Consider the following 26959-nt stretch of genomic DNA (forward strand, 5'->3'; position numbering starts at 1 on the left):
GAGAAGTAAGGGTTCCAAGAATTGCAGGGGGGTGGCACAGGTGTCTTATTTATGCCAGGAACTCAACAACAATGCCCTACTGCTGCTACTGCTTCTATCAAAGCTGCAACATGGTCTTCCTGCCCCAGCTGTTGTTGTCACAGCATCAGTATAAAGTCTATGTGCCCAGCTGTCACTGTGAGAGCAATGCCATGGGGCTGCTTTTGCTGCTGGGGCATGGACTCCACAGAGATGAGGAGCAATTCTTGTGCCCCTCCTAAGTTGGTGCCTAGGGCAGGTGCCCCACTTGCCCACTCCTAGTTAAGCTACTGCACTAAGTTCATGGTCATTCTGGAGTGTCTTTAGAATCTTACATACAACAAACTAGAACTCTTGGTTCCAAAATTATACCTTTTATTAGACCAACTGGAAAATGGCAAGAAAACTGTCCTTTTCTGCAAGCTTTCAGGATCAAAGTCCCTTCATCAGACTCTGGGAAAAGTGTAGATGGTACAAGATGGTAAAAAGTCCCCATAGGTAGGAAATAAACTTCATTTTTGCACAGAGGGGGGCTGAAGATGGAAGGCTGTCCCTCTGGGTCCATGACAGTGTGTGAGCTGTGTTGAGTAGTCCTTTGATGAGTTGAGCAGATAGAATTCCTTCCCTGGAGGTGTCATATGGCAGACAGAGAGGTAAAAAAATCTTCCTTGTTGTTCTGCAATGAAGTTTAAAATCCAAAATCAGCTAAAATTGGTTAAAATTTAGAATCGTAAACATCTAAATTCATCTAAGCCCCATTTAGATGCTTATGAGGTCAACTTGGATCTGGCCCCAAATGTCTAAGTATTCCTAAAGGCTAGGTACAGACATTCAAAAAGCCTGAGACTGAATCAGTCTGTTACGCAGTTTTCTGTAAGCAGCGTAGTTTGTATCAATAGCAAACAGAACACATCTTTGATAGGAGGGGCGGCAAATCTTAGACTGGGTTCTGCCATTTTTAAGGCAGTCTGTGCTCTGTTATGGATATAAACTGGTTTCCAAGCACTTATACCAGTAAAAGTGTAATGTCTGTACCTGACCTTAGAGAACAATTTCATGTATGAAACTACCTATGTACTTATCAAGGGAGTTATAAGAGAAGCTGCTACCAGAAAGAAATTTATCAAGAAAGAACTTGTACAACAAAGTGAAAATTTGCCTTCCATAGTCATCACTAATGGCCATTAGTAAGCAGTGAATCACAAAATTATCAAAGAGAAAAGACAAGCAGAGTTTTAATTGGTATTAGAGTAGAATAGTAGCTATGGATAGAGGTTATCCCTCCATATAAAGCAAAAGCTTTGTAACTAAGGAAGCATATGGGAAGCAACCCACTAGCACCTTTCTTTCAAAGGATGTCTCTGCAGAAGAATGGAGACCAAAATTGCAATTCTTCCTTAGATGAGGCTCATTAATTTTTCATCCCCCACTCCTCTCATACTAACAGCTTCTGTGAATCATTTTTTCAGATGCTTATCTTGCTGACTGGTGCAGAATGTTATCATCTTTGGCTAGATCCACAAAAAAGTTTGGATGCGTAAGTTCCATCTAACTGCTTCTGTAGGTGCCTAAGTCTCCGAATTTAGATTCTCAAAATTCTCACTCATACTAGGTCCCACTCTAAAATACCCTACCCCTGTTGGAAGTTGGAGAATAGGGCCTAATCTTTTGGATATCTCAACCTTGGCACCTGTTTGTCAGAATCTAGGTGCCTTACGTACCTCAAGATCTCTTCCTGAGCATGCCCTGGAATGCCTAAGTGCTCACGGCACTGAGTAGCTAAACCCTTTGCTCACAAGCCCTTTGCTCATGCCATTACCTGCAGTGCCTGATGGAGTACACGTGGTCTGATGGGAGAGCTAAATTGCAGTATGACAGCTCCATGCATCATCTGCTCACTAAATTTTCATTATGCGTTTAAACCTGAATACATATTATACCTGTCCACCCTGAGAATCACTGACTAAATCCTGAACAAAATAAAAGAGAAAAAATTGGTGGTGGCATCCCCCTCTTATCTAACAGCTTAGTGGTTAGAGCACTCACCCAGCATTTTGGAGATCCCATTTCAGTTTCTTCTTCTGCCTGAAGGGATTTGAACTTCAATCTCCCACTTTCCATGTTCTACAAAGAGAAATGGTATTTTAGAATAGGGCTCTTCTAGCCTTCCTGTTGAAGCAGTTCCACCCTTTTATGAGGAGCCAAGGGATGACAGAAGAAGACTGACTCTGTAACTTAGTCACAGGTCAATCATCTAGGAAATAGAAGACCCAGGTTCCTACTGTAGTAAAAACTTAAATATTAATTGAACCAAGGAATGGAACTGAAGTCTCCTCTTGGATGGTGGGAACTATGTACCTAGAATTATGTAAGGAGAGATTTACCTTGAACAAAGAAGTTTTGGGAGCTGTAAGAATAGCCTTTTCCTCAAAGCACCAGCAAGGTGTTCCCTGTACATGGATAGAGTAACTCATTCCCCTGCCTTTCATTGATAATAACAACTAGAGAAGGCACCACAAGCAGGTCTAAGCTGTCATTCTGATACTCTTAGCGTGTGCATTAATGCACTGTAGTTAATGCACATTAAATCTAGTACCTCCAAGCACATTTATATGTGCTCCTGGGATGAGGAGGGAGGACGCTTTAATTAAAGCGGCTCTGAGAGCAACTCTAATTAAAGCACTGCTGCATCTCATGTATCAGCATCCCTGTGCTTAAAAATGGTGGTGGGGGCACTTGAACTAAAGCTTATTTAAGTGGCGCTGGTGTCGTCGGGAAGGCTTTGGCTTCATGACTGCAGCCCGCTCTTTGGCGAGAGAGGCAGCGAGCTGCTGGGAAGAGATGGCCTCTGTGCGGGCCGGGCCCCGATCCCGCCCTCGTCGCCATGCGCGGCAGTGATTCCAATCCCATTCTGGCCGCCATGGGCAAGCCGGGGGTGAACCGGGGTCGTACCGGACCCGTCTCCGGTGCACACGGGCTGTGGCCGTCAACCTGGGCACGCGGGGTGGGAGAAAACCGCGAAGCGGCTTGCGCACGTGAGTTAGAATTAGTCACGGAGGCATAACGGTTGATTGAAAAGATTGTTTACTTACACCCAAAGATGGTATCGGTGTAGGCTGGATAAGTTTCCAGGCACAGCTCCCGCTTGAACCCTCGTTGGAGGATTCTGACAAAACGATTGCTCCCACGGAGTTTGCTAGGCTCTGCGGGTCCGGTTAAGTTGGGTTCGAAAGTTTCCCTGGAGTTATTCAGGCTCCGCGGGTCCGATTAGTTTTCCCCAGAGTTTGCTAGGCTCCGCAGGATCCGAAATTACAGGAAAGAGATACGTCTAGGATTGCGCTCGGCGACGGGGAGAGGCGAGAAGCGAAAGCTCCGTAGGCTCGGTTCCATTGCCTCTCTTGCCTGCTTAGGGGAGGCACGCCGGGCCCGCGAGGGTCCACAGCGCTTGGAGATCTTCACACAGAATCTCTCTCTCTCCTCCCTCCTCTGGCTTGGGCGGAAACTACCCAAGCCTTTTCTACGGCTAGCAAGCCAATCGCTAGCCGCCACGTGTGCCTAAATTAGGAGTCGGCCAATAACATGGCGCGGACCCTAATACAAATGGCGGGAACTTCTTTGCAACGTGTATCACTACAGTGCAAGAAAGAGATGCACCCTGCAAAGAAGCTGCAATTCGGCCGGAAATCCCCCGTTGCACCAGAGTTCTCTAACAGCAGAGAACTCTACCGTGCAAAGAAAGCGACAAATTTGGTGGGAAATAATTTAGCAGTGCCGAAGCACACACACAAGCAAAAAATCACAACTTTGGGTTGTGACATCCCCCCTTGCTGAGAGCATAGCTAAATTGTGCCATACTATTCTAAGCAATCTAAAATCTGTTGTGATCGTCCAACGAGTGAACAAGCCATCAAACAAATACACAAACATAAAATTTGCTGTCCTGGGATCAAGTTACATAACAATCAAGAAGCAATAATCAACACAAACACGTAGTCTGATTCATAACAAAAATGCACGATCAGGGCTTCAGTGGATGTCGTAACGAAGTCGTACATCAGGCCCTCACTTCTTCCGGTGATGTCATCCCTCTTAGGGCTTCCCCTCGTCACACGTTCTGAATTCCGGATCTGTAAACAGAAAACTCTCAAAAACAGATTAATGATCTGATTCAGTAAACTCAAACAATCTTAAACGATTCCTATGGCTTAATTAGATGAAATCGTCGAAGATTCATCATCTGGTTCTTCTAAATAACGAAAACCTAACTCATAAGCTAATTGCCACTGGCCTGCGTTCCCCAAAATCCGAAGCTGCCGCTTGTTAAGTCCGGAACGCTGTAGGAGAAATCCAAACATGTATCGCTCCTCTAGGGTTCTCGGTGGCAGTGGTGGAAGATCGGATCCACGTCGTCTGGTGCCTTGAGACCTAGTCGGGTGTTGACAGTCCCGATCATAAGACAGTCTTGGCTCCATCAGGATACGCAGTCTCGGCAATTCACAAAGAAGATTACTCACGGGTTGGTTTACCATTGGACTGAACAGAATTCGAAGAACGACGATATTCTTTTGTCCGTAGATCTCGAGACAACTGTCTAGGCTGTGAGAGGTTAGTGGAACGGTTCCAGGATCTCACAAGTGACGACGAGGCCATGGTCTTATTCACTGGAGTGATGTCAGTCCCAGCGCACATGCCCTCAGGTTCCAAGCACAATACGAGACACCAATCGTTGCCAGCATAAGGTGATCTGCGCCGACACATTCCGGCCGTCCTGCATGCCACACGTGGGCTTTTTGACTAATCAGTCCTGCAACAAGCGCTGGCAGTGGAATAGGCCAGTGAGTATTACACGTTATCATGTCTATGTCGGTGACATGTCCTCTACTCCACGAAACTTGTCTGACTAAAAAGCTTGCTTCTTCTTGGTTCAGCAGGTCGGATCCAAGTTCCACGACTAAACGTCCTAACCATACAGCTAGAGTCTCTTCAGATTGAATCTTTGATGCTCTACATAAATGCTGCAACTCAGTTCTGGTGCAAGCATAATAAGTAGTAGCAACTCTATTCGTCATTGTTGTAGAACAAGCTGCTCCTTCGGGAGATGATGCTGTTATAGGCTGAACTGCTGCCACTGGGGTTACTGTTGAGGTTGCTGCTTCAGGCAGGAGGGGCGGATGCTCTCCTCCGCTTGACTCTCTCCTTCGTCGGCAGGAAGGCGTGGCTGGCTGGGACACCACTCCGTTGCTAGGCGGGGTTGCTGGCGACGACGCTGCTTCGATGGGCAGAGTCGCTGACCGAACTCTCGCGGGTTCGTTAGAAGCTCCACCCTTCTTTTCCGGTTCTTCCACGCAGTCTCGCTCTTGCTCAGCGCCATCTTGGGCTGGCGTTTCAGGCTCTTTTTTCTCAGCTGCTTCTTTGACCGATCAGATCGCCATCTGCAGCTGGGCTTTCAAACTTAAATTCCTCTGCATTAGATTCATTATAGTACGAATAGTTGCACTACCTTCTCCCCCCTTGTCGTACCGCAAGGCTATTCTTTCGTCCGTGGGGTGCTCCTCCGTCTCCAGATCTTCACGGAGCTCAGATGGAAGCTCGCTACCCCGTAATCTAGACATTACCCTACACGGAGAGAACGAGCTGATGGGCTCCGGTTCTTCACTCTCCCAAGCATATCGTAGGCATCGGGCGCATTCCTGGGTGAAAGTCGGGTTCGTTTCACCCGCCGGGTTGGGTTTGGCGAGAGACACAGTATCGAGGGGCCTAAACAGGACCCGCTCATCTCTCATTATACACCCGAACGCCGCAGGGAGCAAATACACTTCCCTTTCTTTCGGGGTTCCGTCTTCGGAGATTCCCTCTTCTCCCTTTAGTGACAAATGGCCACTTACAAATCTTTCACCCGTTCCGCCCGCCTGGTGGTAAGCGATATGGATCTCTAGTTCTTCAAAGCTTTTCACTTGGCGTTGGTTATCGCACCAAGGGCAATTCCTAACCAATTCTAACTCTAGCATGCTCTCTCTTAATTCCGTCTGAGTTGTTACGTGCGCATTCTCTCCCGATCTCAATTCCATGTGCGAGTTCTCTCCCAATCTCAATCCCATCCTCATCTCCATGCGCGGGCCGGGCCCCGATCCCGCCCTCGTCGCCATGCGCAGCGGTGATTCCAATCCCATTCTGGCCGCCATGGGCAAGCCGGGGATGAACTGGGGTCGTACCGGACCCGTCTCCGGTGCATGCGGGCTGTGGCCGTCAGCCCGGGCATGCAGGGTGGAAGAAAACCGCGAAGCGGCTTGCGCACGTGAGTTAGAATTAGTCATGGAGGCGTAACAGTTGATTGAAAAGATTGTTTACTTACACCCAAAGATGGTATCAGTGTAGGCTGGATAAGTTTCCAGGCACAGCTCCCGCTTGAACCCTCGTTGGAGGACTCTGACAAAACGATTGCTCCCACGGAGTTTGCTAGGCTCCGCGGGTCCAGTTAAGTTGGGTTCGAAAGTTTCCCCGGAGTTATTCAGGCTCCGCGGGTCCGATAAGTTTTCCCCAGAGTTTGCTAGGCTCCGTGGGGTCCGAAATTACAGGAAAGGGATACGTCTAGGATTGCGCTCGGCGACGGGGAGAGGCGAGAAGCGAAAGCTCCGTAGGCTCGGTTCCATTGCCTCTCTTGCCTGCTTAGGGGAGGCGCACTGGGTCCACGAGGGTCCACAGCGCTTGGAGATCTTCACACAGAATCTCTCTCTCTCCTCCCTCCTCCGGCTTGGGCGGAAACTACCCAAGCCTTTTCTACGGCTAGCAAGCCAATCGCTAGCCGCCACGTGTGCCTAAATTAGGAGTCGGCCAATAACATGGCGCGGACCCTAATACAAATGGCGGGAACTTCTTTGCAACGTGTATCACTACAGTGCAAGAAAGAGATGCACCCTGCAAAGAAGCTGCAATTCGGCCGGAAATCCCCCGTTGCACCAGAGTTCTCTAACAGCAGAGAACTCTACCGTGCAAAGATAGCGACAAATTTGGTGGGGAATAATTTAGCAGTGCCGAAGCACACACACAAGCAAAAAATCACAACTTTGGGTTGTGACATCCTCCAACTCTCTCCCCTAGGGAGGGGGCTCTTCTCAGCCAGACTGGTTGACCTGCTCCACCGGGCTTTAAACTAAGCCCGTTGGGGGACGGGGGCACTACCGCCACTGCTGGCCCGCTGAGCAATCCTTGCAAAGCCAGCAGGTCAAGGCACTTAAGGGAGCCCACCCCTGCCCCAGCCCTAGTAAAATCTGTGGGCAAGGAAGGAAACCCCCAGGGGGCACTTGCTTGCCTGTACACAAATGCCAGGAGCTTGGGGAATAAGCAGGAGGAACTCATCCTCCTGCTCAATGCAAATAATTATGAAGTCAGAGGGATAACGGAGACCTGGTGGGACTCCACCCATGACTGGACCATGGGTATAGATGGCTATACCCTGTACAGGAGGGATCGTGTAGAGAAAAGGGGCAGGGGTGTAGCTCTCTATGTTAAGGAAAGCTACACGTCCCTGCAAGCTGATACTGGCGACCAGGGTGGATGGTTGGAGACCCTCTGGGTTAAAATCCGTGGGGAACAAGGCACAGGGGACACAATGGTGGGAGTCTACTACAGACCTCCCACCCAAAGTCCTGAGCTTGACCAGGAGTTTGCCCGGGAACTGGCTGAGGCCACATGCTCCAGGACCATGGTTGTCATGGGTGACTTCAGTTACCCAGACATCTTGTGGGAGGATTGCTCAGCAAAATCTGAGCAGTCGCAAAGCTTCCTTTCGTGCGTGGATCACTTCTACCTGACTCAAGAAGTCTATGGGCCAACGAGAGGCAAAGCGCTGCTCGACCTGGTACTGGCTACTGGGGATGACCTAGTCGGCGACCTAGTGATCGATGGGAAGCTGGGTGACAGCGACCACAAGCTGATCACCTTCACCATCCGCTGAAAAGCTGGCAAGTCAGTCAGCAACACGGAAGTCCTTGACTTCAGGAAAGCCAACTTTGACAAGCTCAGGAGGCTTGTCAGTGAGGCTCTAAGGGACCATGACCACGGGGAGAGGGGAGTTCAAGAAGAGTGGTTGCTCCTCAAGGGAGCGATCCTCAAAGCACAAACTAAGTCTATTCCATCTCGGAGGAAAGGCAGCAAGAGGGCACAGCAACCCACCTGGCTCTCCAGGGACCTAGCAGACCTCCTGAGGCTAAAAAGAAAGGCCTACAAAGGATGGAGGATGGGAGTCACCTCCAAGGAGGATTATTCTGCACTGGTCCGGTCTTGTAGGGAGCAGACCGGGAAAGCCAAGGCTGCAACTGAACTCCAGCTAGCTTTGAGCATCAAGGACAATAAAAAGTCCTTTTTCAAATATGTGGGGAGCCGGAAGAAAAGCAGGGACAACGTTGGACCCCTGCTGAACCAGATGGGGCAACTGACAACTGACGCCCAGGAAAAAGCCAACCTATTAAATAGGAACTTTGCGTCGGTCTTTCATCAGTCCCATGGGACGCCCATGCCTGCTACGGGACAGGGAAGTCCGGGTGAGGGTGATCCCCTGCCCTCCATTGATGCTGACTTCGTAAAGGAACATCTTGAGAAGCTGGATACCTTCAAGTCAGCCGGCCCTGACAGTCTTCACCCCAGGGTACTCAAGGACCTGGCGAGCATCATAGCCCAGCCTCTAGCACGGATCTTTGAAAACTCTTGGCGCTCTGGTGTAGTGCCCGAAGACTGGAAGAAGGCCAATGTGGTGCCTATCTTCAAGAAAGGGAGGAAAGTGGATCCGGCTAACTATAGGCCCATCAGCCTGACTTCTATCCCGGGGAAGATCTTAGAAAAGTTTATTAAAGAGGCCATCCTCAATGGACTGGCTGACGCCAACATCTTAAGGGATAGCCAGCACGGGTTTGTTGCGGGTAGGTCTTGCTTGACCAATCTCATTTCCTTCTACGACCAGGTGACCTATCACCTGGACAAGGGAGAAGAGATTGATGTCATATATCTTGACTTCAAAAAAGCCTTCAATCTGGTTTCCCATGATCACCTCTTGGAGAAACTGGCCAATTGTCGCCTTGGGTCCTCCACGATCCACTGGCTGGAAAATTGGCTCTGGGGTCAGACCCAGAGGGTAGTAATTGATGGAAGTCACTCATCATGGTGTCCTGTGACCAGTGGGGTCCCCCAAGGCTCTGTCCTTGGACCCATACTGTTCAACATCTTCATTAATGATGTGGACAGTGGAGTCAGAAGCGGACTGGCCAAGTTTGCTGATGACACCAAACTTTGGGGCAAAGCATCCACACCAGAAGACAGGCGGGTGACCCAGACTGACCTGGACAGGCTCAGCAAGTGGGCGGACGAGAATCTGATGGTATTCAACACCGATAAATGCAAGGTTCTCCACCTTGGGAAGAAAAACCCACAGCATCCTTATAGGCTCGGCAGTGCTATGTTGGCTAGCACTAAGGAAGAAAGAGACTTGGGGGTCATCATTGACCACAAGATGAACATGAGCCTGCAATGCGATGCTGCGGCTAGTAAAGTGACCAAAACTCTGGCTTGCATCCATAGATGCTTCTCAAGCAAATCCCGGGACATCATTCTCCCCCTGTACTCGGCCTTAGTGAGGCCGCAGCTGGAGTACTGCGTCCAGTTTTGGGCTCCACAATTCAAAAAGGATGTGGAGAAGCTTGAGAGAGTCCAGAGAAGAGCCACGTGCATGATCAGAGGTTAGGGAAGCAGACCCTACGATGACAGGCTGAGAGCCCTGGGGCTCTTTAGCCTGGAAAAGCGCAGGCTCAGGGGTGATCTGATGGCCACCTATAAGTTTATCAGGGGTGACCACCAGTATCTGGGGGAACGTTTGATCACCAGAGCTCCCCAAGGGATGACGACTAGGTCGAGTGGTCATAAACTACTACAAGACCATTTCAGGCTGGACATAAGGAAGAATTTCTTTACTGTCCGAGCCCCCAAGGTCTGGAACAGCCTGCCACCGGAGGTGGTTCAAGCGCCTTCATTGAACACGTTCAAGAGCAAACTGGATGCTTATCTTGCTGGGATCCTATGCCCCCAGCTGACTTCCTGCCCTTTGGGCGGGGGGCTGGACTCAATGATCTTCTGAGGTCCCTTCCAGCCCTAATGTCTATGAAATCTATGTCTATGAAATTATTCAATGAGCTTTTGTTCAAGCACCTCTGCTGCCATTTTTAAGTGTGGAAATGCTGATACATGAGACAGGAGGCTGCTGGAGCACAGCAATTGCCAAGCTCTAGCAGACTCAATTGAGTCTGCTCCAATGGGTTGGAATTCCTGTGTCAGAGCAGCCTCCACACTCGTGTATAGGTGAAAATGCACATTAGCCTGGCTTAATGCTCATCAACTAAATGTATGCTTTTTAAGAGACACTTAGTACGCATTAGCCTATTTTAATGCACATTAAGTAAAAAGCACATTTTTACATGACACTTTAATGTGCATTAAAATAGGCTAATGTGCATTAAAGCACACTTGTAGGTCCACCCAATTATTTGCTGTCTGGTTTCTTGCGCTTTTTTACTGATGCAGCTAGTACTGGCATTGTCATAGAAAGGAGAGCAGATTATTGAACCACTCCATTTGGCTAGGTCTGTGCTCATCCATTTCACTGCTCCTGCTGCCAAAATGAACTTAGAGCAGTGGTTTTAAACTATAGGCACCCCTTGGAAAAAGCCATCTCTTTGTTTTTTATTCTTTTTTTGACTACAGAAAAATAAGAGAGCAATTATTCTGTTGCAAAGAACTCAGAAAGGCTATAATGGAGCAGAATGCTTTTGACACTAATGATTACCATTTTAAATCTGTGGGTTTATCATGCGAATTATGCTTGGACATGCAACAGTGCTAACATTGCATGGCGCCCCATGCACCCTTGCAAGGATCCCAAAACACCCCAGGGTACTGGAATACCTTGGTTGAGAATCACCAATGTGTACTTTGACATTTTGGACATTGTCTTCTAAATATATTTTGTAACATGTGATTCATGCAAGGATCTCTAAGATGAAAATTAGGTTGATTGTGAGCAGATAGTTTGCATTTACTCCTTCATAAAGAGATATTCAGATATGTTTTGAGTATGATACTGAATTTCACGTTCCACCTTCTATAACATTCCCTACTATCAGGAGAACATTTTGCAAGAGCCTATTGGCAGATGCCACTGCTTGGCAATAGCAACCCTAATCATTGGCTACATGTGGTTATTGCCAAGAAATGACTGATGCAATGAAATGTTGAATCTTTGCAATTTTTTGCTAAAATAATAATTTTTATTTATTTAAACTCTGAGCAATTACCTGTGTAACCCTTCTGCCAGATGCTGCTTGGCACTAAACATTCTGGTAATAGTTTAAATATTACCCGCTTGATCCCTACCCATAAAACTTACAGGTATACAGAATGAGCAAAACAAGTAAAAAGTTAAGCAAACAGGTCCTTATTAAGAGAAAAGTAAAAACTTAAGACAGTAGAACAAATTTGAAGAAACTGATTAGACCAAGAACAGATAAGGAAACTCCGAAGTTTCATTAGAAACAGTCCTGACCAGGCTTTTTCCAAACAACTAGGAGTGGCCTATGGGGTAGCTAGCCACTACACTCCTCCCTTTGTAATACTGAATTCACAGATCATAGCTGTAGTTCAAGAAATCTCAGTTTCAAAGCACGTTGGTCTCTTGTACTTATGAACTGCATCCAGATGTGCAGACATGTGCGGTTTATGGCACCACAAACCTCTTTGCAACACCACAAACCACACTCCCAAAAAAGTTAACATGTGCCCCATGCTGCCAATTTGCAGTGCAAGGGCAAAAACTGTTACTGGGCTTTCCTAGTAGCAAAAAAAATGGCCAAGAAAAAATGTAGCACAGGTACGCTACAGTAGGTTGTGCTAGAACAAGCAGAGGCTCTTTACTCCAGGGAGATGCTCTGACTGCTGGGAAGAGCATCTCTGCTATGTCATTTGTACCCCAGCTGCTCCAGTATGCTGGGAGATGGGCAGAGTGGAGAAGGGGCAGTTTGCCTGAAGCAAGACAATTTGTCTGTCACCGAAGTGCACATGCAGGGGCATACACAGCAGCACAAATGTGTGCTGCTACTATTTGTGCTGTTGCAAGTGCATGCCCCTGTACATCTGGATGCAGCTATGGAGTACGCAGTTTCCAGGGGTTCCACCACCTATCCCAGCTGAAGCAATGACTGTGGGGTTGAGAAGCCTACCCATGGAGGTTAGCTCTTCTGTCACTCCCCAAACGTCTCTGATACCACTCTGATCTCTGCTTGCTGCTCTTCATTATTGCTTCATCACCGCGCTGCCACTGCAGTCATCCCAGCTTCTCTTTACCACTAATCATTGTTCTCAGTCTTTATGCCAGTCACAGATTTTTCCCCAAAATTAAAAGCACATTTTAAAGTAATACAGCTCTTTAGAGAAATGCAAGGCAACTTCACAGCAGCCTCCAGAATTAGAGGAGAATCAACACTTTATAGGACCCAAACTGAATCTTTTCCTGGATGAGAATATTTATTTTCTCTTTCCCTAGGGAAAGAGCACTGAGATACTAGGATTTATCTGGGTGTTTGCCACAGCAGGGAGAGAAGAATAGATGGAGTCTCTCCCCTTCTTCTTTCTGACTTTGTGCTGGGCTTCTTGACTAAATATAGACATTTGGAAGGTTAAATTGGGTTAAAAATTGCCTCCCAATTTAAACTTAGTTTGTCTCGGTGCTGACCTTACACTTATAGACCCAGTCTCAGTGACTAGAAGTAAGTCTAAACCTGTAACTGAACAGAAGTTCTAAGCACACAAACTGGTCTAAAAATTGCAGAACATGCTTTAAGATAAACCTGAATCTATGTAGAGTATAAGCTGTATTAACTGGCTTTCTACTATCTGGAATACTCTATTTCCAGCTGGCTGGCCAGATGGGGCGGGGAAGAAACTTGCACACAGTGGCCACTGCTGCCACCCAGTACCCTGTGCTGTCACCACTCCACATGTGGAGGAATAAGCCTCCTTCTGCCCGCCTCTCTCCAGCATCTGGTGGAGGGGGCTTATTCGGCTGCTTGCCCTGAGCATGGACTGAGTGGCAGCTGCAACAGTCAGGGTAGGCAGACCTCACTGTGGTGCCCTGGGTGCCTAAAGGGGAATAGCCCCACTCCCTGCCCCCTGCCTAAGGGGCCCTGCCAGAATTTGGCCCCATCCCCCTGCCTGGCTGCTGGAATGGCGAGGGGGGAGTGACCATAACAGGGACAGCAGGAATGGCTAAAATGTTGCATGGTATTCTGCAAATGCAGTGGATTTTTATAATATTTCAGTCCCACATAGATTTTCTTTGGACCTAGTAAATTGCAGTGCAGGGTTTGTGTCTGTGCTTCCCCACCCCAGTCTATGAAATTGTTTTCCACGCTGTTTTCTACCCTCTCCTGAACTGGTTACTCCATATACCATGTGGCCTCTATTGCTCCATGCTCACAGAGAGCAGATGTCACCTCTACATTTAAACTTTTTTTAGCATATCCAGCAGGGAAATAAAAAGATTAAATGAATCTGAGATGTAGAGTGTGATATAGTAGAGCTCTTCCACTCCAGGCCTACTGCCTTATCTTCAGTTCCTGAATAAATATGCCTACTTGCCTCTGGAGGTATCATCCCCATGGAGAATAGTAATGCATGCCTAGCATTTTACAAGAGCAAGAGACATCCTCTAAGGATAGGACTGCTCCTTCAGAAGTACAAATCTGCTCACTAGTCTGGTCTCACCAGTTCTCTTTATTAGGCTTTCCACCCACAAACACAGTAGCTTTTTGTTAGTGTTACACATACAGCAAACCAAACTACCAGAGCAGCATTAAGCTCCAAAGCCTACTAGCTTCAAAATTCTGCCCCATGGGAAGCCCTGCCCCCCTTATTAAACATGCAGAGCATGCAGAAGTAACGTAAGCAAACCACCAGAGTACAGTACTAGATGGCCTTTGATGCTTTATACATGCATGTGTTATAAAGAATGAAAGAAAGCTTCATAATACTTTTTTTTCTCCCAAAATGGAGAAGAGTCTGGAGATGGTATCTCAGAAATATAGGGATGAAAAACAGCCTCTCTTTCTGAAACCATGGAAACTGAACAATGAACAAATCAGTGCATTTTACTTGTCTTGCTTTCCAAGGTCTGAACATGTAAAAATAGGTCTGAAAGGAGCAACAGGGGGTCATTTAGTTCAACCACCTGCTCAGGGCACGACCATCCCTTACAAAACCATCCCAGTCAAGCATTTATCTAACTTGCTCTTAAAAATTTTCCAAGGATAGAAATCCCACAGTGTTTCTGGGTTGCCTGTTCCAGTGCTTCACCACCTTCATAGTCAGAAAGTTCTAATATCCAGCTAAATAACCCCTGCTGCATTTTGAGACCATTGTCCTTGTCCCATCTCCTACAGCCACAGAGGACAGTTTATCTCCATCCTTTTTATAAAACATTTCAGGTTTGGATGTTAACAAATCCCCACTCAGTATTCTCTTCTCCAAATTAAATAATCCTAGCTCTTTTGGCCTTTCCTTTTAAGTTGTGTTTCCCAGCCTCTAAAAATTTTTCTTGCTTTCCACTGGACTCTTTGTAATCTATCAACTTCTATACCCTCAAGGCTACTGTGCCACTAATAATGGTTCAGTGTCTGGTGAACTCCAAGAATTCAGAGAAAGGGCATGAAGGATTAGGGGTTAGGGGCATTATAGAGACATAAAGAATGAAAGGGTGACAAGGGAATAGAGAGGATTCCTCAAAAAGAAGGCCAACAGCTTCAAATTTGTGGAAGGGAGGCTGACTTGAACTGAGGAGCTGGCCATAGTCAAGAAAATGGTAAGAATTGAAATACAAATGAACACCCAGTTCCTGCCTACTGCCATGGCACTCTAAATTGCAAAGAGCTTGAGGTCATTGTCTAGGCCTTGTGCTCTCTTAAGCCTACAGATTTTCAAATTACATTTGTCTCCCCATCTGCTTTGGGCCAACCTCTGTCCACAGCCTTCACTGCCTTGTTGTGGTTTCCATTTTCTGTTTACACTTTTCAGAAAAATTAGGAAATGGTTTATTGTCTTCCATCATGCAGTTATCTGACAAACTTAAAAGTGGTCAAATAAACCAAAAAGATAGAACAATATAAACCCTTGGAAAGCATGTGGTTTGTATGGGTGTATATTGTTATTAAACTAGAAATCATGCATAACTAGGGAGACCATACATCCCAGTTTGGCTGGGACAGTCCCAGATTCTGTAGGCCAGTTCCAGCCAATTGGTCAAAAGTCCCAGGCTTGAGTACAGCAGGGAGGTGGAGCTGCATGGTGTGCCAGGCAGGTGGGTGGGTGAGCTGGCACCACTGCAGCTGTATGGAAGCATGGTGGGCAGATGTAATGGTCACCCTAAGATGGAGTATCGATCTTCCTACATTCCTTGCTTCCAAACAGCAGCAGTGGTGCCTGGACACCCACCTGCCTGGTATACCATGCTGTTCCACCTGCCTTCCGGACTCTGGCCCAGGACTTTTGGCCAACTGGCCAGGACCAGTCTACTGAATCCGGGACTGCCCTGGCCAAACCAGAACATATGGTCACCCTTTGCGTAGCAGAGTCCCTGCAGGCCAAAGAACGTGAGAAGATCAGTTTGTGTCTACCATGCAGAAACCTGCACCTGATTAATACTTAAAACACACAAACATTCATGCTTCCAGAAGCAGAATGTTGTAGCCAGCATCCCAAAAGCGCCAGATCAAACCCTTTCCTCAAAATAGGTGCACAAGGCCTCTGGGGCAAGGTGCCTCTGACTTATCATTTGGGAATGGATGGCTTGCAAGCTGCCATTGTCTCTGTCTCTGTCTGCCAGCCTTCAGCAAGCTAGCTGTCATCAACATTGTATAAAATACAACATCCAGTTAAAAGCCAAAGTAAGAAACTGCTTGGGTACTCCACATCATAGACCAGGCACCCACCAGTTAGGTTCTCATCTCCAAAGGTATACTTTGCTGTCACCCTGCAGCTGCTTTGGGCAATAGTTAATACAGTGATTCTCCACCAGAGTACTGTGACTCTAGTTAGGTGTGCAAAAATGATTCACAAAATAAACCCAGATACTTCAAATAGCATTAAAAATATATTGACCTGATGTGATATTTCTCAGTTCTTAACAACACAAATGCTCTGTTATTTTTCTATAGTCCAAAATGAGTAAAAACAAAAATCTGGTATTTTTTTGAGTCTAGCAAGGGGTGCTTTGAGCATTAAAGGGTTGAGAACCACTAAGGTAACAGTTCTTTTCTGTGATCTAGATCAGCAGTTCTCAACCTTTTTTTTGTATCGGGACCCACTTGTAAACATCAATTGCCAGTCCCAGCCCCGTGTCCATCACTCCCAACTGGTCCCCTGCCCCTACGCCCTAACCCCTCAGTGTGTGGGGCAGGGGGTGGGTGTGTGGAGGTCATGGGGGACCCCAAGCAACCCCTTTGCAGGCGAGAACTTCCCCTTAAAGGACAACTCAATTTTTAATGTTTGTTCATGACCCTTTCTTATGTTCTCATGACCTACTGTTGGGTCGTGACCCCTGGGTTGAGAAATGCTGATCTAGATGGTCATTGTTAGAGTTTCATTAGTTTTGGCAGCAGTTGATAAGTGTGGATTCCAACAACTGTCTAGTACAAATGAGAAATCTCATGTTTGCGAAACCTTCCAGAATCTGATGAATTGCAAATTTTATTACACACAGCAGCAGTATCTTGATAATGGCAATACATGTCTTTGTTGCTATAGCCCTGTGGTTAATTTGTTTATACCAAAAGATTTTGTAACAGATCTGTACAAGTGAAGATAGTAAGCTTTGAGATGCAGATAGCCATGTTCTGCTTTATAGCCAAGGGGAAGTTTTCTATCAGCGTGCTTTCTCTACAGATCTAGGGTAAGCTTAATGCAGATTCCTTCAAAAGTGGCCTTTATCATCTTGAAGTTCTGCTGCTTCTGTTTATCCTAGGTCTGCAGCATAAGCCTTTACGACAAGTCCATGCTTGTTTTTGACCCAGCTTGTTTTTGAGCCAGCAATCCACACCTTAGCAGATCCAACAGCACCTCCTGGAGCATCAGCTGGATCTAGTCTTCATTTTCTTCACCTTTATCACCTGAGCAGGGCTCCCAGGCTCATAAACTGCTATGGAAAGGGAAAATCTGCATCCAAACCTGTTGTGGCTGATGCCGGTGCCACATCATCTGCCAAAACTGCTCATGGGCAAAACAGAAGGATCCCATTGTATAGGATACCAGAAGAGCAGAGTTTTTCTAACTATCAGTGTAGCAAAGTGGAGATGACTCATCCATGCAGCCCTTGATGTAGTTTGAAAATGGCACTGTCTAGCTCCAAGAAAAGGAGGGTTTTTAGTGTTCAGCCCTCTGATATGAAATTATAGAGACTTCTAACTACCTTTAGTGACATATGGTACAACAGCTACTGCATTAGGTATACAGTGAAGCAGACATACAAAGGGCTATGGTATGTCATTTAGGAGAATTGTCTCACTCTATGGCTGTGTATACACATTCAAATAATCTAATTCTCCCAGGTTTGTTCTCCTGGTAGAAAAACTTGTCTAGAAATGCCTGAACAGACATTCAGATATTGAGCCCTTAAAAAGCAGAGAGCTTGAAGTGCTGATGTTGCACAGCCATGGGGGCCTTGTGCAGACATCTTGGCATGCTCTGAACACTCTCAACTCTGCCTGTCAAGAGATGGCAGCAGTGCACAAGGAAGCCCTGCTCAGCTGACGCAAACTGCCTTGTGGGCTGTGCCTCCCTGCAGCACAATATGGGGATTGTGAAGAGGGTGTTTTCTGCTCTGGAGCAGCCAAGGCCCATAAGCAACACACTGTCTCCCTGGCAGGAAACAGATGAGAGCAAAGCACCCTGGGATGCTGGAGAACTGTGTTGTGATTTTTCAGAAGAGAATATGTACAGTTCATTCCCTCAGGAGAAACCCTCATGGGAGCAATTTAACTTTGGTTGTTGCCAAGTTATTTTTTTTCTCCATTTTTACCCTGGAAGAAAATCCTGAACACCCATACACTTTCTTCGGAGAAACTGAATATGTGTAAGCAGCCACTATATTAAAGCAATGTTCATGGTAAGGTACAGAGGGATGTAAATTCCAGTGCAGTTTGCTGCAGAGGCAGCTGCTCCCTGGCACAGCTTCTACACATGTGCCCTGGATCACAGCACTTTGAGCTAGGATGGAGCAGCTCTGGGCTGGTAGGGGGCTCAGGGGGTAAACCCCAGGCTTTAAGTGGCAGCATTGGGCAGTGGAAGAGCTAGCTGGAGCACAAGGGTGCTAAAGTGTGGAGATGGGCAGCAGGCAGCCCCCCACATCCTGATCTAAATCACTGAGAACAAGTGCAAGTTAAATCTCTGTGACAATGATAGCAGGTCACCATTAATGAAGGTATGTACAATACTTGTTATGATTATGTCAGATGTACCAGTATTAATTTCTAGTTAATTACAAGATATTTATTATTTAATATAGGAATATAGGTTGGTGTCAGCTTTTGTATAAAGTATGATACTTAATATGTTTAAATTTATCTTCCTTACTTTCAAATTTTCAGTTATTTGTAGTAATTCTATGTAAGGTAAATTTTAACTTCTAGAACTTTATTCCCTCTTTTTGTGTTACCTTTACAGGCAGTACAATGCCAACAGGAAATATGTGCAAATTTGTTCCTAGAACATGGCACAGACCCTAATCTTGTTGATGGCAATACTGCCCTTCACCTTGCTGCCTGTATTCCTAATATATCACTAGCTAGAGTTGTTTGAGTATGGTGTTGACACTGATGCACAAAATAAAGTAACTGTTTACTTTCAGAAAAACAGAATAAATTTTACCTTCAAGTTTGGAAAGGGTACATCCTTATACAAAAACACTGTTCTCATTTTGGGGTTTTTGAGAGTTTCCAAAGAGATTCTCTTTTAAAATTCCTTTTATTCAGAAACTTCATGCTTGAATTATCATGGCTATAATTGTACTTTTTTAAAAAGATTACATTAGTGAAACAGCACCTGTGACAAGGAAGAATGGATGACTGAGAGACCCTCTGGACTTTTCATGAATCATACACAGCGTATCACACTATGTAGTGTGGTGGCCTTTTTAAAGAAATTGCCAACATCCTTTTTAAAGGCAACACTTGGCAGCAGTACTGTTGCTAGCAGTACCAGGAATCAGGAAAAAGAACTAAGGCCAGATTTACACTACAGAAGGCTTTCCTGGTATAGGTGTACTGGGGTACCATAACAAGTCCATGAGGAGTTTGTGGTGTTGACCTGGCCTAATAATAACTGAACCCTCTAAAGTGTTTTCATAGAGCTGTATCTCTGTATGTACATAGCCCCATAAATTTGTGAGCTCTGCTCCAGATGCTTAAAGCTTCAGGATCCTGGATTATATCAGCAGTTCCAGACTTCATAAGCAGAGTTCTGGAATTAGGAATTGAATTAACTAAAGGAGATTATAGACTGTCATCAGCAGTCACTCACCAATTCTGATTTGCAAAGAAATCAGAGTAAATGATACATAATTAATCAAGGAACTTTCCCCCATCTTATAGCTACAAGGACTCATCCCTACCCCTGCACTATAGTAGAAATTCTTTGGAGAACTTTCACAAACCCTAGTGGTTTACCAGCCACTGTGGGGAAGACACCCTAGTAAAACTATGGAGTGAGCCTCTCACCTACAAGAATGGGGATAGTGGGGGGAGTAAGTGGATGTTATCTCCTGTTTAAAAAATGCTATCATTGTATTTAGTAGAGAGGTGGTAGCCTATCAACTGAATCTATAATAATAATAGGCTTAGTCTGCCTGTCTGAAGCACTCTGATTGGTTGTCTTGGCAGGCAATCACAATGCTTACTGAAACAACCAATCAGATTACTCTGGACAGAAAGAATAAGAGTGTTATTATTATAGATCCTGAGGCATTTGAAACAGATATGCAGGCAAGTCAGAGCTAGAATGAAGCACCAAGGCCTCCTGCCATGGAGCAGGCAGGCTCTGCCAAAGAAGCGGGGGGAGTGGTGAAGGGCCCAATCCTTTTTTTTTTCCCCAGAGCCTGCCTACCTCTCCCATGCCTGGGGGGCAAGCACCAGCAGGCCTTGAGCTGTGGTGGGGCTTCCCTCTGTGGCAGCAGCACCCCCTGAGTGGGGAGCCAGCAGGTGGGTGCTGCCCAGGGGCACTGCCATTGCAGAGGGAAGCACAGGAATCCCCCACAGCTCAAGGGCTGCACAACCTGCCAGCTGCTCACTCCCTGGCTGTGAGAGACACAAACAGGCTCCAAGTGGGGGGGGAGGGGCGGAGATCAGGCCCCTCGCCACTTCCCCCCACCCCCCCCCCAGCAGAACTTGCTGTGTGAGCTGCCACCGGGTCATGCAGCTCCTGAGCTGTGGCGGGTCTAGAGCTTTCCTCGGTGGTGGTGGTGCCTTCCCTGGGGCTGCCCAGGTGGGGTGCTAGCTACACAGGTGCAGCCCCAGCTCACAGACAACACCCACGAGATCCAACAGTGACCAGAATGCTGGAAGCTCAGACATGCTCCCAGAAGCTCGGGCTTGATGGGCTTCCAACATCCATGCACTATCCCCACCACCTTCCTGCCACCTGGGACCACCCAGGAATGGGTGGGCTGCCCCAGGAAGGTGGCAAGAGGGTGGCTGGGTATGCTGGTGGCTGGAGAAGATGGTGCACAGGGCACTGTGGAAGCCCACCAAGCCGAAGCTTCCCTGAGCACGTGCAGTCTTCCAGTGCCCTGTACGCCATCCCCACTGCCTTCTCTAGATAGGGGCCTTGTATGCATGAGGAATATCACTGTAATTTGTTACATAGCAAACTAAGATAAATGGGATGTGTTTTAGTTTGCTACATAAAAAAGTCATTTAAATCAAAATATACTGCTGAATATATAGTGTACACTGTTACCAAATGTAATCATAACATACTGCCAAATGTGTACACTGTTACACAGTTAAATTGTTTAAAAGGGCAATTAAACCACTAAAAGGGGCAATTTCCTCATGTGTACAAGGGACCTCTTATTCTATGCCTATAAACAAGTCTCAAGGTCAGACTTTTGACAAAAAATATATTCATGAGCCTGTGCTTACTCATGGACAGCTTTATGTAACCTTTTTGAAGGTGAGAAGTTTTGATTCTGTTATTCAGTCAAAGGATAACTAAAAATACTGTATTTAAAGGAATACTTTTGCAATAAAAAATTGATCGCAAATGTTTTGCAGGTTTCAGCTATTTTGAAAATAAAAAATGAAGTAAACTGTGAGCATGAGAATATATGCAGCAGTTTGCAGTCCAGTAATATTGTGTAGACCTTTGTCAAAGTTAATGCTAGATGACTGGAACAGGTGAAGGAAGATTGATGTCTAGAGAATCAAAATATATAATGGCTGGAGTCTTGCTGGTTTCTGATCTCATTATAACCTAATGTAACATTGAAATTGAGGTTTTGAATCTTGTGTGTTATAAGAGCATCCAGACATGTGAAATATGGCATTTTCCTTCTCTCTTTTTGCTCTAGTTTGAATAAGATTTTAGTGATTAACTATCATGTTACAACTGTGCACTGACAACTCTCTAATTTTCAGTGAAAAATATTAGTACCTACCACTTTTGTATTGTTGTCAGTCTCATCAAAATTACATGGATTAAGATGGTATTAAAAACTGAATCCATTTATCACTTTCTACTCTACTCTCCTGGTCAAAATAAAACATTTTGCATCAGTATGGGGAAGTTTGTGCTACTGTGGCTTGTGTTATATCTGTTATGGTTTATGCTGCATATAGAGGGTTCATGGGACAATGTGAAAATTGCCTGACATGTAAAGTAGACAGCTAATCTAACTCAGCTGTTTTGTTAGCAATCCTGAAATGGACTGGTACCTGTCTATTGCAAGGCTGCTAGTAAAGGCAAGAGGCTCTGAGTAAGAATATAAACCTAATCTTAATGAGATGGGAACAGCTAGTGTGTCAAGCATTAATGAAGTGGAAAAAGGCTGAGAGCAGGCTGTTCTGCAAGAAGTGACAGGCATGTTTAAATCTCCTCAAGCACTACCTTTCCATATTGAAATCATTGGGATTTGGCAAATCACTAGTACCGTTTACACAGTTTAAATGGCTACCCGACTTATCCAAGAGCGTCTTGAGGAGCTTATATTGTATATGGGTATATTTATGGTTTTTAATGTGCAATATTATAGTAGCACATTTCATACAGCATTTCCTTTTTAAATATCAACCTCTTCAAATATTATGCATATTGAACAATTTTTATTTTAAAATAGGTGGGTTGCTGTGTGTGATGAATCTATCCATAAAAACTCATTGATTTATTTTCATAGGATAGGTACACACCTCTTACCTCTTGCTATAACTGAAAATCATCAAGGGATGGTAGAGTTTATCTTCAAAAAGGAGCAAATGTACATGTTGAAGGTAAGTCTAAGAGATACTGTACACACTCTTGTCCAGAACTGTATATACTACTTAAATGATACAACACCACTTGATCCTCTCCTGCAGCTGATCTTCCTAAAATGCAGCTCTGAAAAAGTGTCTTAAAACCTCCAAACCCCACCAAGAATCATTGTAATGTAGGAACTACATGTTCACACATGCTTTTATCTGATTCTGGCCACCTTATCATGCCTGAAGAGGTGGTATAGGGTGCAGACAGGAATGATAATTTTTTGCCTGATCTGGCCACAAAAAGCAGTTTATAGCTGTGACCAAACACAAGTGCATGGCTGCAAACAGCTTCAATAATGGCCAATTGGGTAAAAATGTGATCCCTCATTGTTAAGAAAAGTTAAAAAAACAGAGGCAGGCAGTGGTCAGGGTGTGAGGGGGCAGGTGGTGAGAGCAGCAGTGGGTGGCAGGCAGACAGGCAAGTAAAGCAAATTCACCCCTGCTCCCCCCACTACCTCTGTTCCCCCTACAGCCTTGTGCTCCTCACCCCGCCTTCCCCCATCTTCCCCATCTCTATCCCCACTCTTTACCTTTGCTCCACTCCAAAAAACTCTGGCTCTGCTCAAGCCTCGGGTACAGGGCATGGCCCCAGCGAGACCTGGTAGCAGCAGGGCAGCATGGCAGCTCTGGCCCCAGCTCCAGAGCATAGCTGTAGCTGCCATCACTGCCACTGTTGCTAGCAAGCCAAGCTGGGGCCATGCTCCATGCCCCAGGCTGAAGCAGGGCCAGAGCCTACCAGGGCATAGCAAAGGTAAGCAGTGGAGTGAGGAGCAAGGGAAGGTGCAGGGCCTGAGGCTACAGGAGTGGCAGGAAGGAGTGGGGCAGAGGCTGCTGGGAGGGGCAAGAGACCCAAGTCTGCGGGGAAAGGAGGTGTAGGGAGGACCAGATAGGGATGAAGAGACTATTGGTGGACAAAGCAGCAGGCAGAGGTGGTGCATGTGCAAAAAAATCTGTGGCTCCAGTCCTAATCCCAGGTTGGGCCCAGAGCCATAGCTGCTGCCTTCCCCCCCATCCCCTCTCCCACATTGTACTTGAAATCCAAGACAAGGGGCTTTATTCCCCATGTTAAATGAAGGGGGGAAACATGTTTTGCTTTTGAGTAAACATGGTACATCTAAATGATAAGAACATACACAGTTAGACAGGACGGTTTTTAAACAGAGGTATATATTGTTTGGATTCCAGGCAGAAGCCAAACATTGATATGAACAAAATACAGGCCCCATCATGAAGTTCCCCTTATAAAATACAAGCAGTATAAATTCATATTTGTATTATTTTAAAAGTGAGCATTACATGGCTTAAGATATTATATAATATCACTAAATTTCATAGGACACTAAGTGATCTTGAACAGACGGTCTTGAAATGCAGATAATTACAGTTTTTGAAAATGTATGAAAACCCTGGTTAAACCATTTAGCTGCATCCTAAACTACCCATAGAGCACAAACTCTTTCATGTATAAAACATCTCCTTAAAACTGTTAAATAGTTCTTAACTAAGATCACCTAAGGAACATGTCACTGGAGACAAGCATAAATGACAAGATACCAATTTAAAATTAGCTTGTTTAAAACCACGGTTTTATTAATGAGTACTAGAAATGTACTTAACCAGTGTGTGTGACTGCATGGTTTCACTTCCTAATTGAAGGTTGTGCCCTGAATTTAAGCATGGTATCTTGAGGGCAGGTTTTTCTGATATAATATAATAGCTTACTAGCACAGAAACAGTACGGGTTTAGAGCGCAGTATTTTTCAAAAGTATTTAAGTCTGTCATCAGGCAAACTAGCACATCACTACAAAATTATTACATTGACACTGTTCATTCTTTTATGTATGCAGTGAAAATAACACCTGCACTCCATGGAGTGGGTCTTGCTAAGAAAGAAAGTCAATAGTGTGTGATATCTTAGGACTGCACAAATTCAGGGAGGCATTTGTAAAGTACAGCTCTAGTAAAGAATGTTTTTTTAATTCTGAAATAAAGTTACTTTAAATTATAGAGAGCATGCTGAAAATTAACTAATTAACTGCATTCCTTACAGTCTGCACAGATTGCATTGTTTTTCTTGTCCAGTAGTTTCGTAACTGTTAAATACTTAACAGTCAGCAGTTATGTTTCTTCCATGGTTTTGTATTTGTATATGTATTTATTTCCTACTTTTCAAATTTATTTTTCTGATATCATTGTTTCATCTGTCCTTTCCATGCCTTTTCCTAAATGGATATAGAAATGCAGCAGTCTCCCAACCAGACATCAAGAACAAGAGATTCAAGGAAAGGTTTTCTATATATAGTAAGCTTTCCAGTGTGAAACATATCATGCCAAATACAAATACACCTTTTTGATATTTAGTATTTGTTCAAATCCAAGTTCCTATCATAATAACTTACTTTTACTTTTTAAATTGTTTTTAGTTTGGGTTTTTGTTCTTATGATTTTGGAGTGAATCCTGTACTACTGCAAAACTTTGTGTTGTTGTTTTTCATTTAAGCCTATGAATTTGATACTGCTCCAAACAATAGAGATGGGTCTGAATGAAATCTGTATGTCAGAAGAATAATCAACAGGCTAAATTATCAAAATTCTGATGGAAAAAAAATAATTGATTTTTTGAGAGAACATCCTTTTCTGAAAAAAAGGTATATTTCACTGGAAGTACTTGCTTTTGAAAATTTACCCAGAAGAAATGACAGTCAGTCATGCATTTTTTCTTATTCCCAAAGTTAAAGTTACAACTAGCAAGAATTCTGCTGTACATGTTAACAAAGGAAAGTATAAATTTCTGTTCAGATAATGAAAAATAATCAGCCAAACTCCAAAATGAATTATCTAAGATTAAATCAGAAGTGCTGGAAATGGTCTACATTTGAGTAGCTGACATACCATAATTATCAACATTGAGTTTTCTGGCTGTTACGTTGATTTAAAATGGTGTTTTGGTATTTGATTTCCATGGTTTGGCTACTTTATCAAGGAAGATAAAATGCTTCGTAGAATGTCAGAACAGGCAAAATTATATTGGCTCACTTTGCTATAAAATCTCAAAAATCCCCTGACCACTGCTGCTGCCAGCCCCCCACATGCCAGGCCCCCCAGGCCCCGACCCCTGCTGGGGCTGGCCCCTCCCCTCGCCAGCCCCCCAAGGCCCCCTCCCCCTGTCCTGGCTGGCCCCATAGTTTAAAAAAACTATGCCCCCCCACCCCATAGTTTAAAAATGGGGCCTTGGCCCATTTTTTAAACTATGGGGTGGGGGGGCAAGGCCCCCCACCATCCTTGCCCCCCCACCCCATAGTTTAAAAAAAAACCCAAAAAACCCCAGCACTTACCAGCAGCTCCAACTGCTGTGTGGCTGACTGGGACAGTGTTGAAGTTGGCCCACACAATGAGGGGCAGGATGACAGCCCCAGCAGCCACAGCCTGGGCCCTGCTGCCCCCCCCCCCCCCATCCTGTGCTGCCTTGGGGGCTCTGTCAAGACAGTCCCGTCCATGGGTAATAACTGCCACCAGGTAATGTGATAAAGAAAAGCAGCATGTCCACTTACATTCACAGGGTCCATGCTTCGGCTGCCCACCATCAGCGCGCATCCTTGCTGTGATGTGGTTGCCATCTCTCTGGGGCTTCGTGGCTCCCCTCTTCCCACCTTTGGACCACTCCTCCATGGAGCTCTCTGAGACACTCCTTCCCCTTCAACAACTCCCCCCCAGCTGTCGCTCTGCCCAGAGTTTTTATAGTCCTGTCCCTACCGGTCAGCTGACTAGCTGGCCAGGCTCAGCATTTAACCCCTTCTTTTCTAGCACTCCATGCCCAGAAAGTTCTGGCCTTAAAGGGGCAGACATGCTTTCTGGTAACAGGGCTAGGGTCCCCTGTTACAGTAACCTAGGGGATAGTGACCACATATTGATAGGGTTCACTATCTGGAGAAAGGTGGGGAAGATAACTAGTAGGGCGGAAGTGCTAAACTTCAGGAAGGCCAACTTCAACAAGCTCAGGAAATTAGTTAGGGAAGGACTGACTGGTAAAAGCCTTGGAGAGATGGGAGTCCAGGAGGGGTGGGCATTTTTCAAGGAATTAATTCTGTAGGCACAGAAAAGGACCATCCCAGTACACATAAAAGGGGGTAAAAAAGCAAAGAAACCTTCTTGGTGGAGCAGGGAAATTCAGGAGAGCGTGGAGGAAAGAAAAGAGGCCTACAGGCTGTGGAAGCAGGGGGCTGTCACCAAGGAGGAGTATACCTGCTTGGCTAGAGCTTGCAGAGAAGCAGTGAGGAAAGCCAAAGCAGAAATGGAGCTTAGGCTGGCAGCAAAAATTAATGATAACAAAAAGTCATTCTTT

The 26959-nt window shown here is 45.5% G+C and overlaps 1 long non-coding RNA gene across 1 annotated transcript; it reads right to left on the reverse strand.

Annotated features, from left to right (window-relative positions):
• Nucleotides 1-377: 377 nt before the first annotated feature.
• LOC132249994 (uncharacterized) lies at nt 378-26371 on the reverse strand. Its single transcript, XR_009461563.1, has 3 exons — nt 26169-26371; nt 2065-2142; nt 378-694 (listed from the first exon to the last, which is right to left on the reverse strand). It is a non-coding gene; the product is annotated as an uncharacterized LOC132249994 (long non-coding RNA).
• Between the last annotated feature and the right edge of the window lie 588 nt (nt 26372-26959).

Source organism: Alligator mississippiensis, chromosome 4 (genome assembly GCF_030867095.1).
Source record: "Alligator mississippiensis isolate rAllMis1 chromosome 4, rAllMis1, whole genome shotgun sequence".
Taxonomy (NCBI): domain Eukaryota; kingdom Metazoa; phylum Chordata; order Crocodylia; family Alligatoridae; genus Alligator; species Alligator mississippiensis.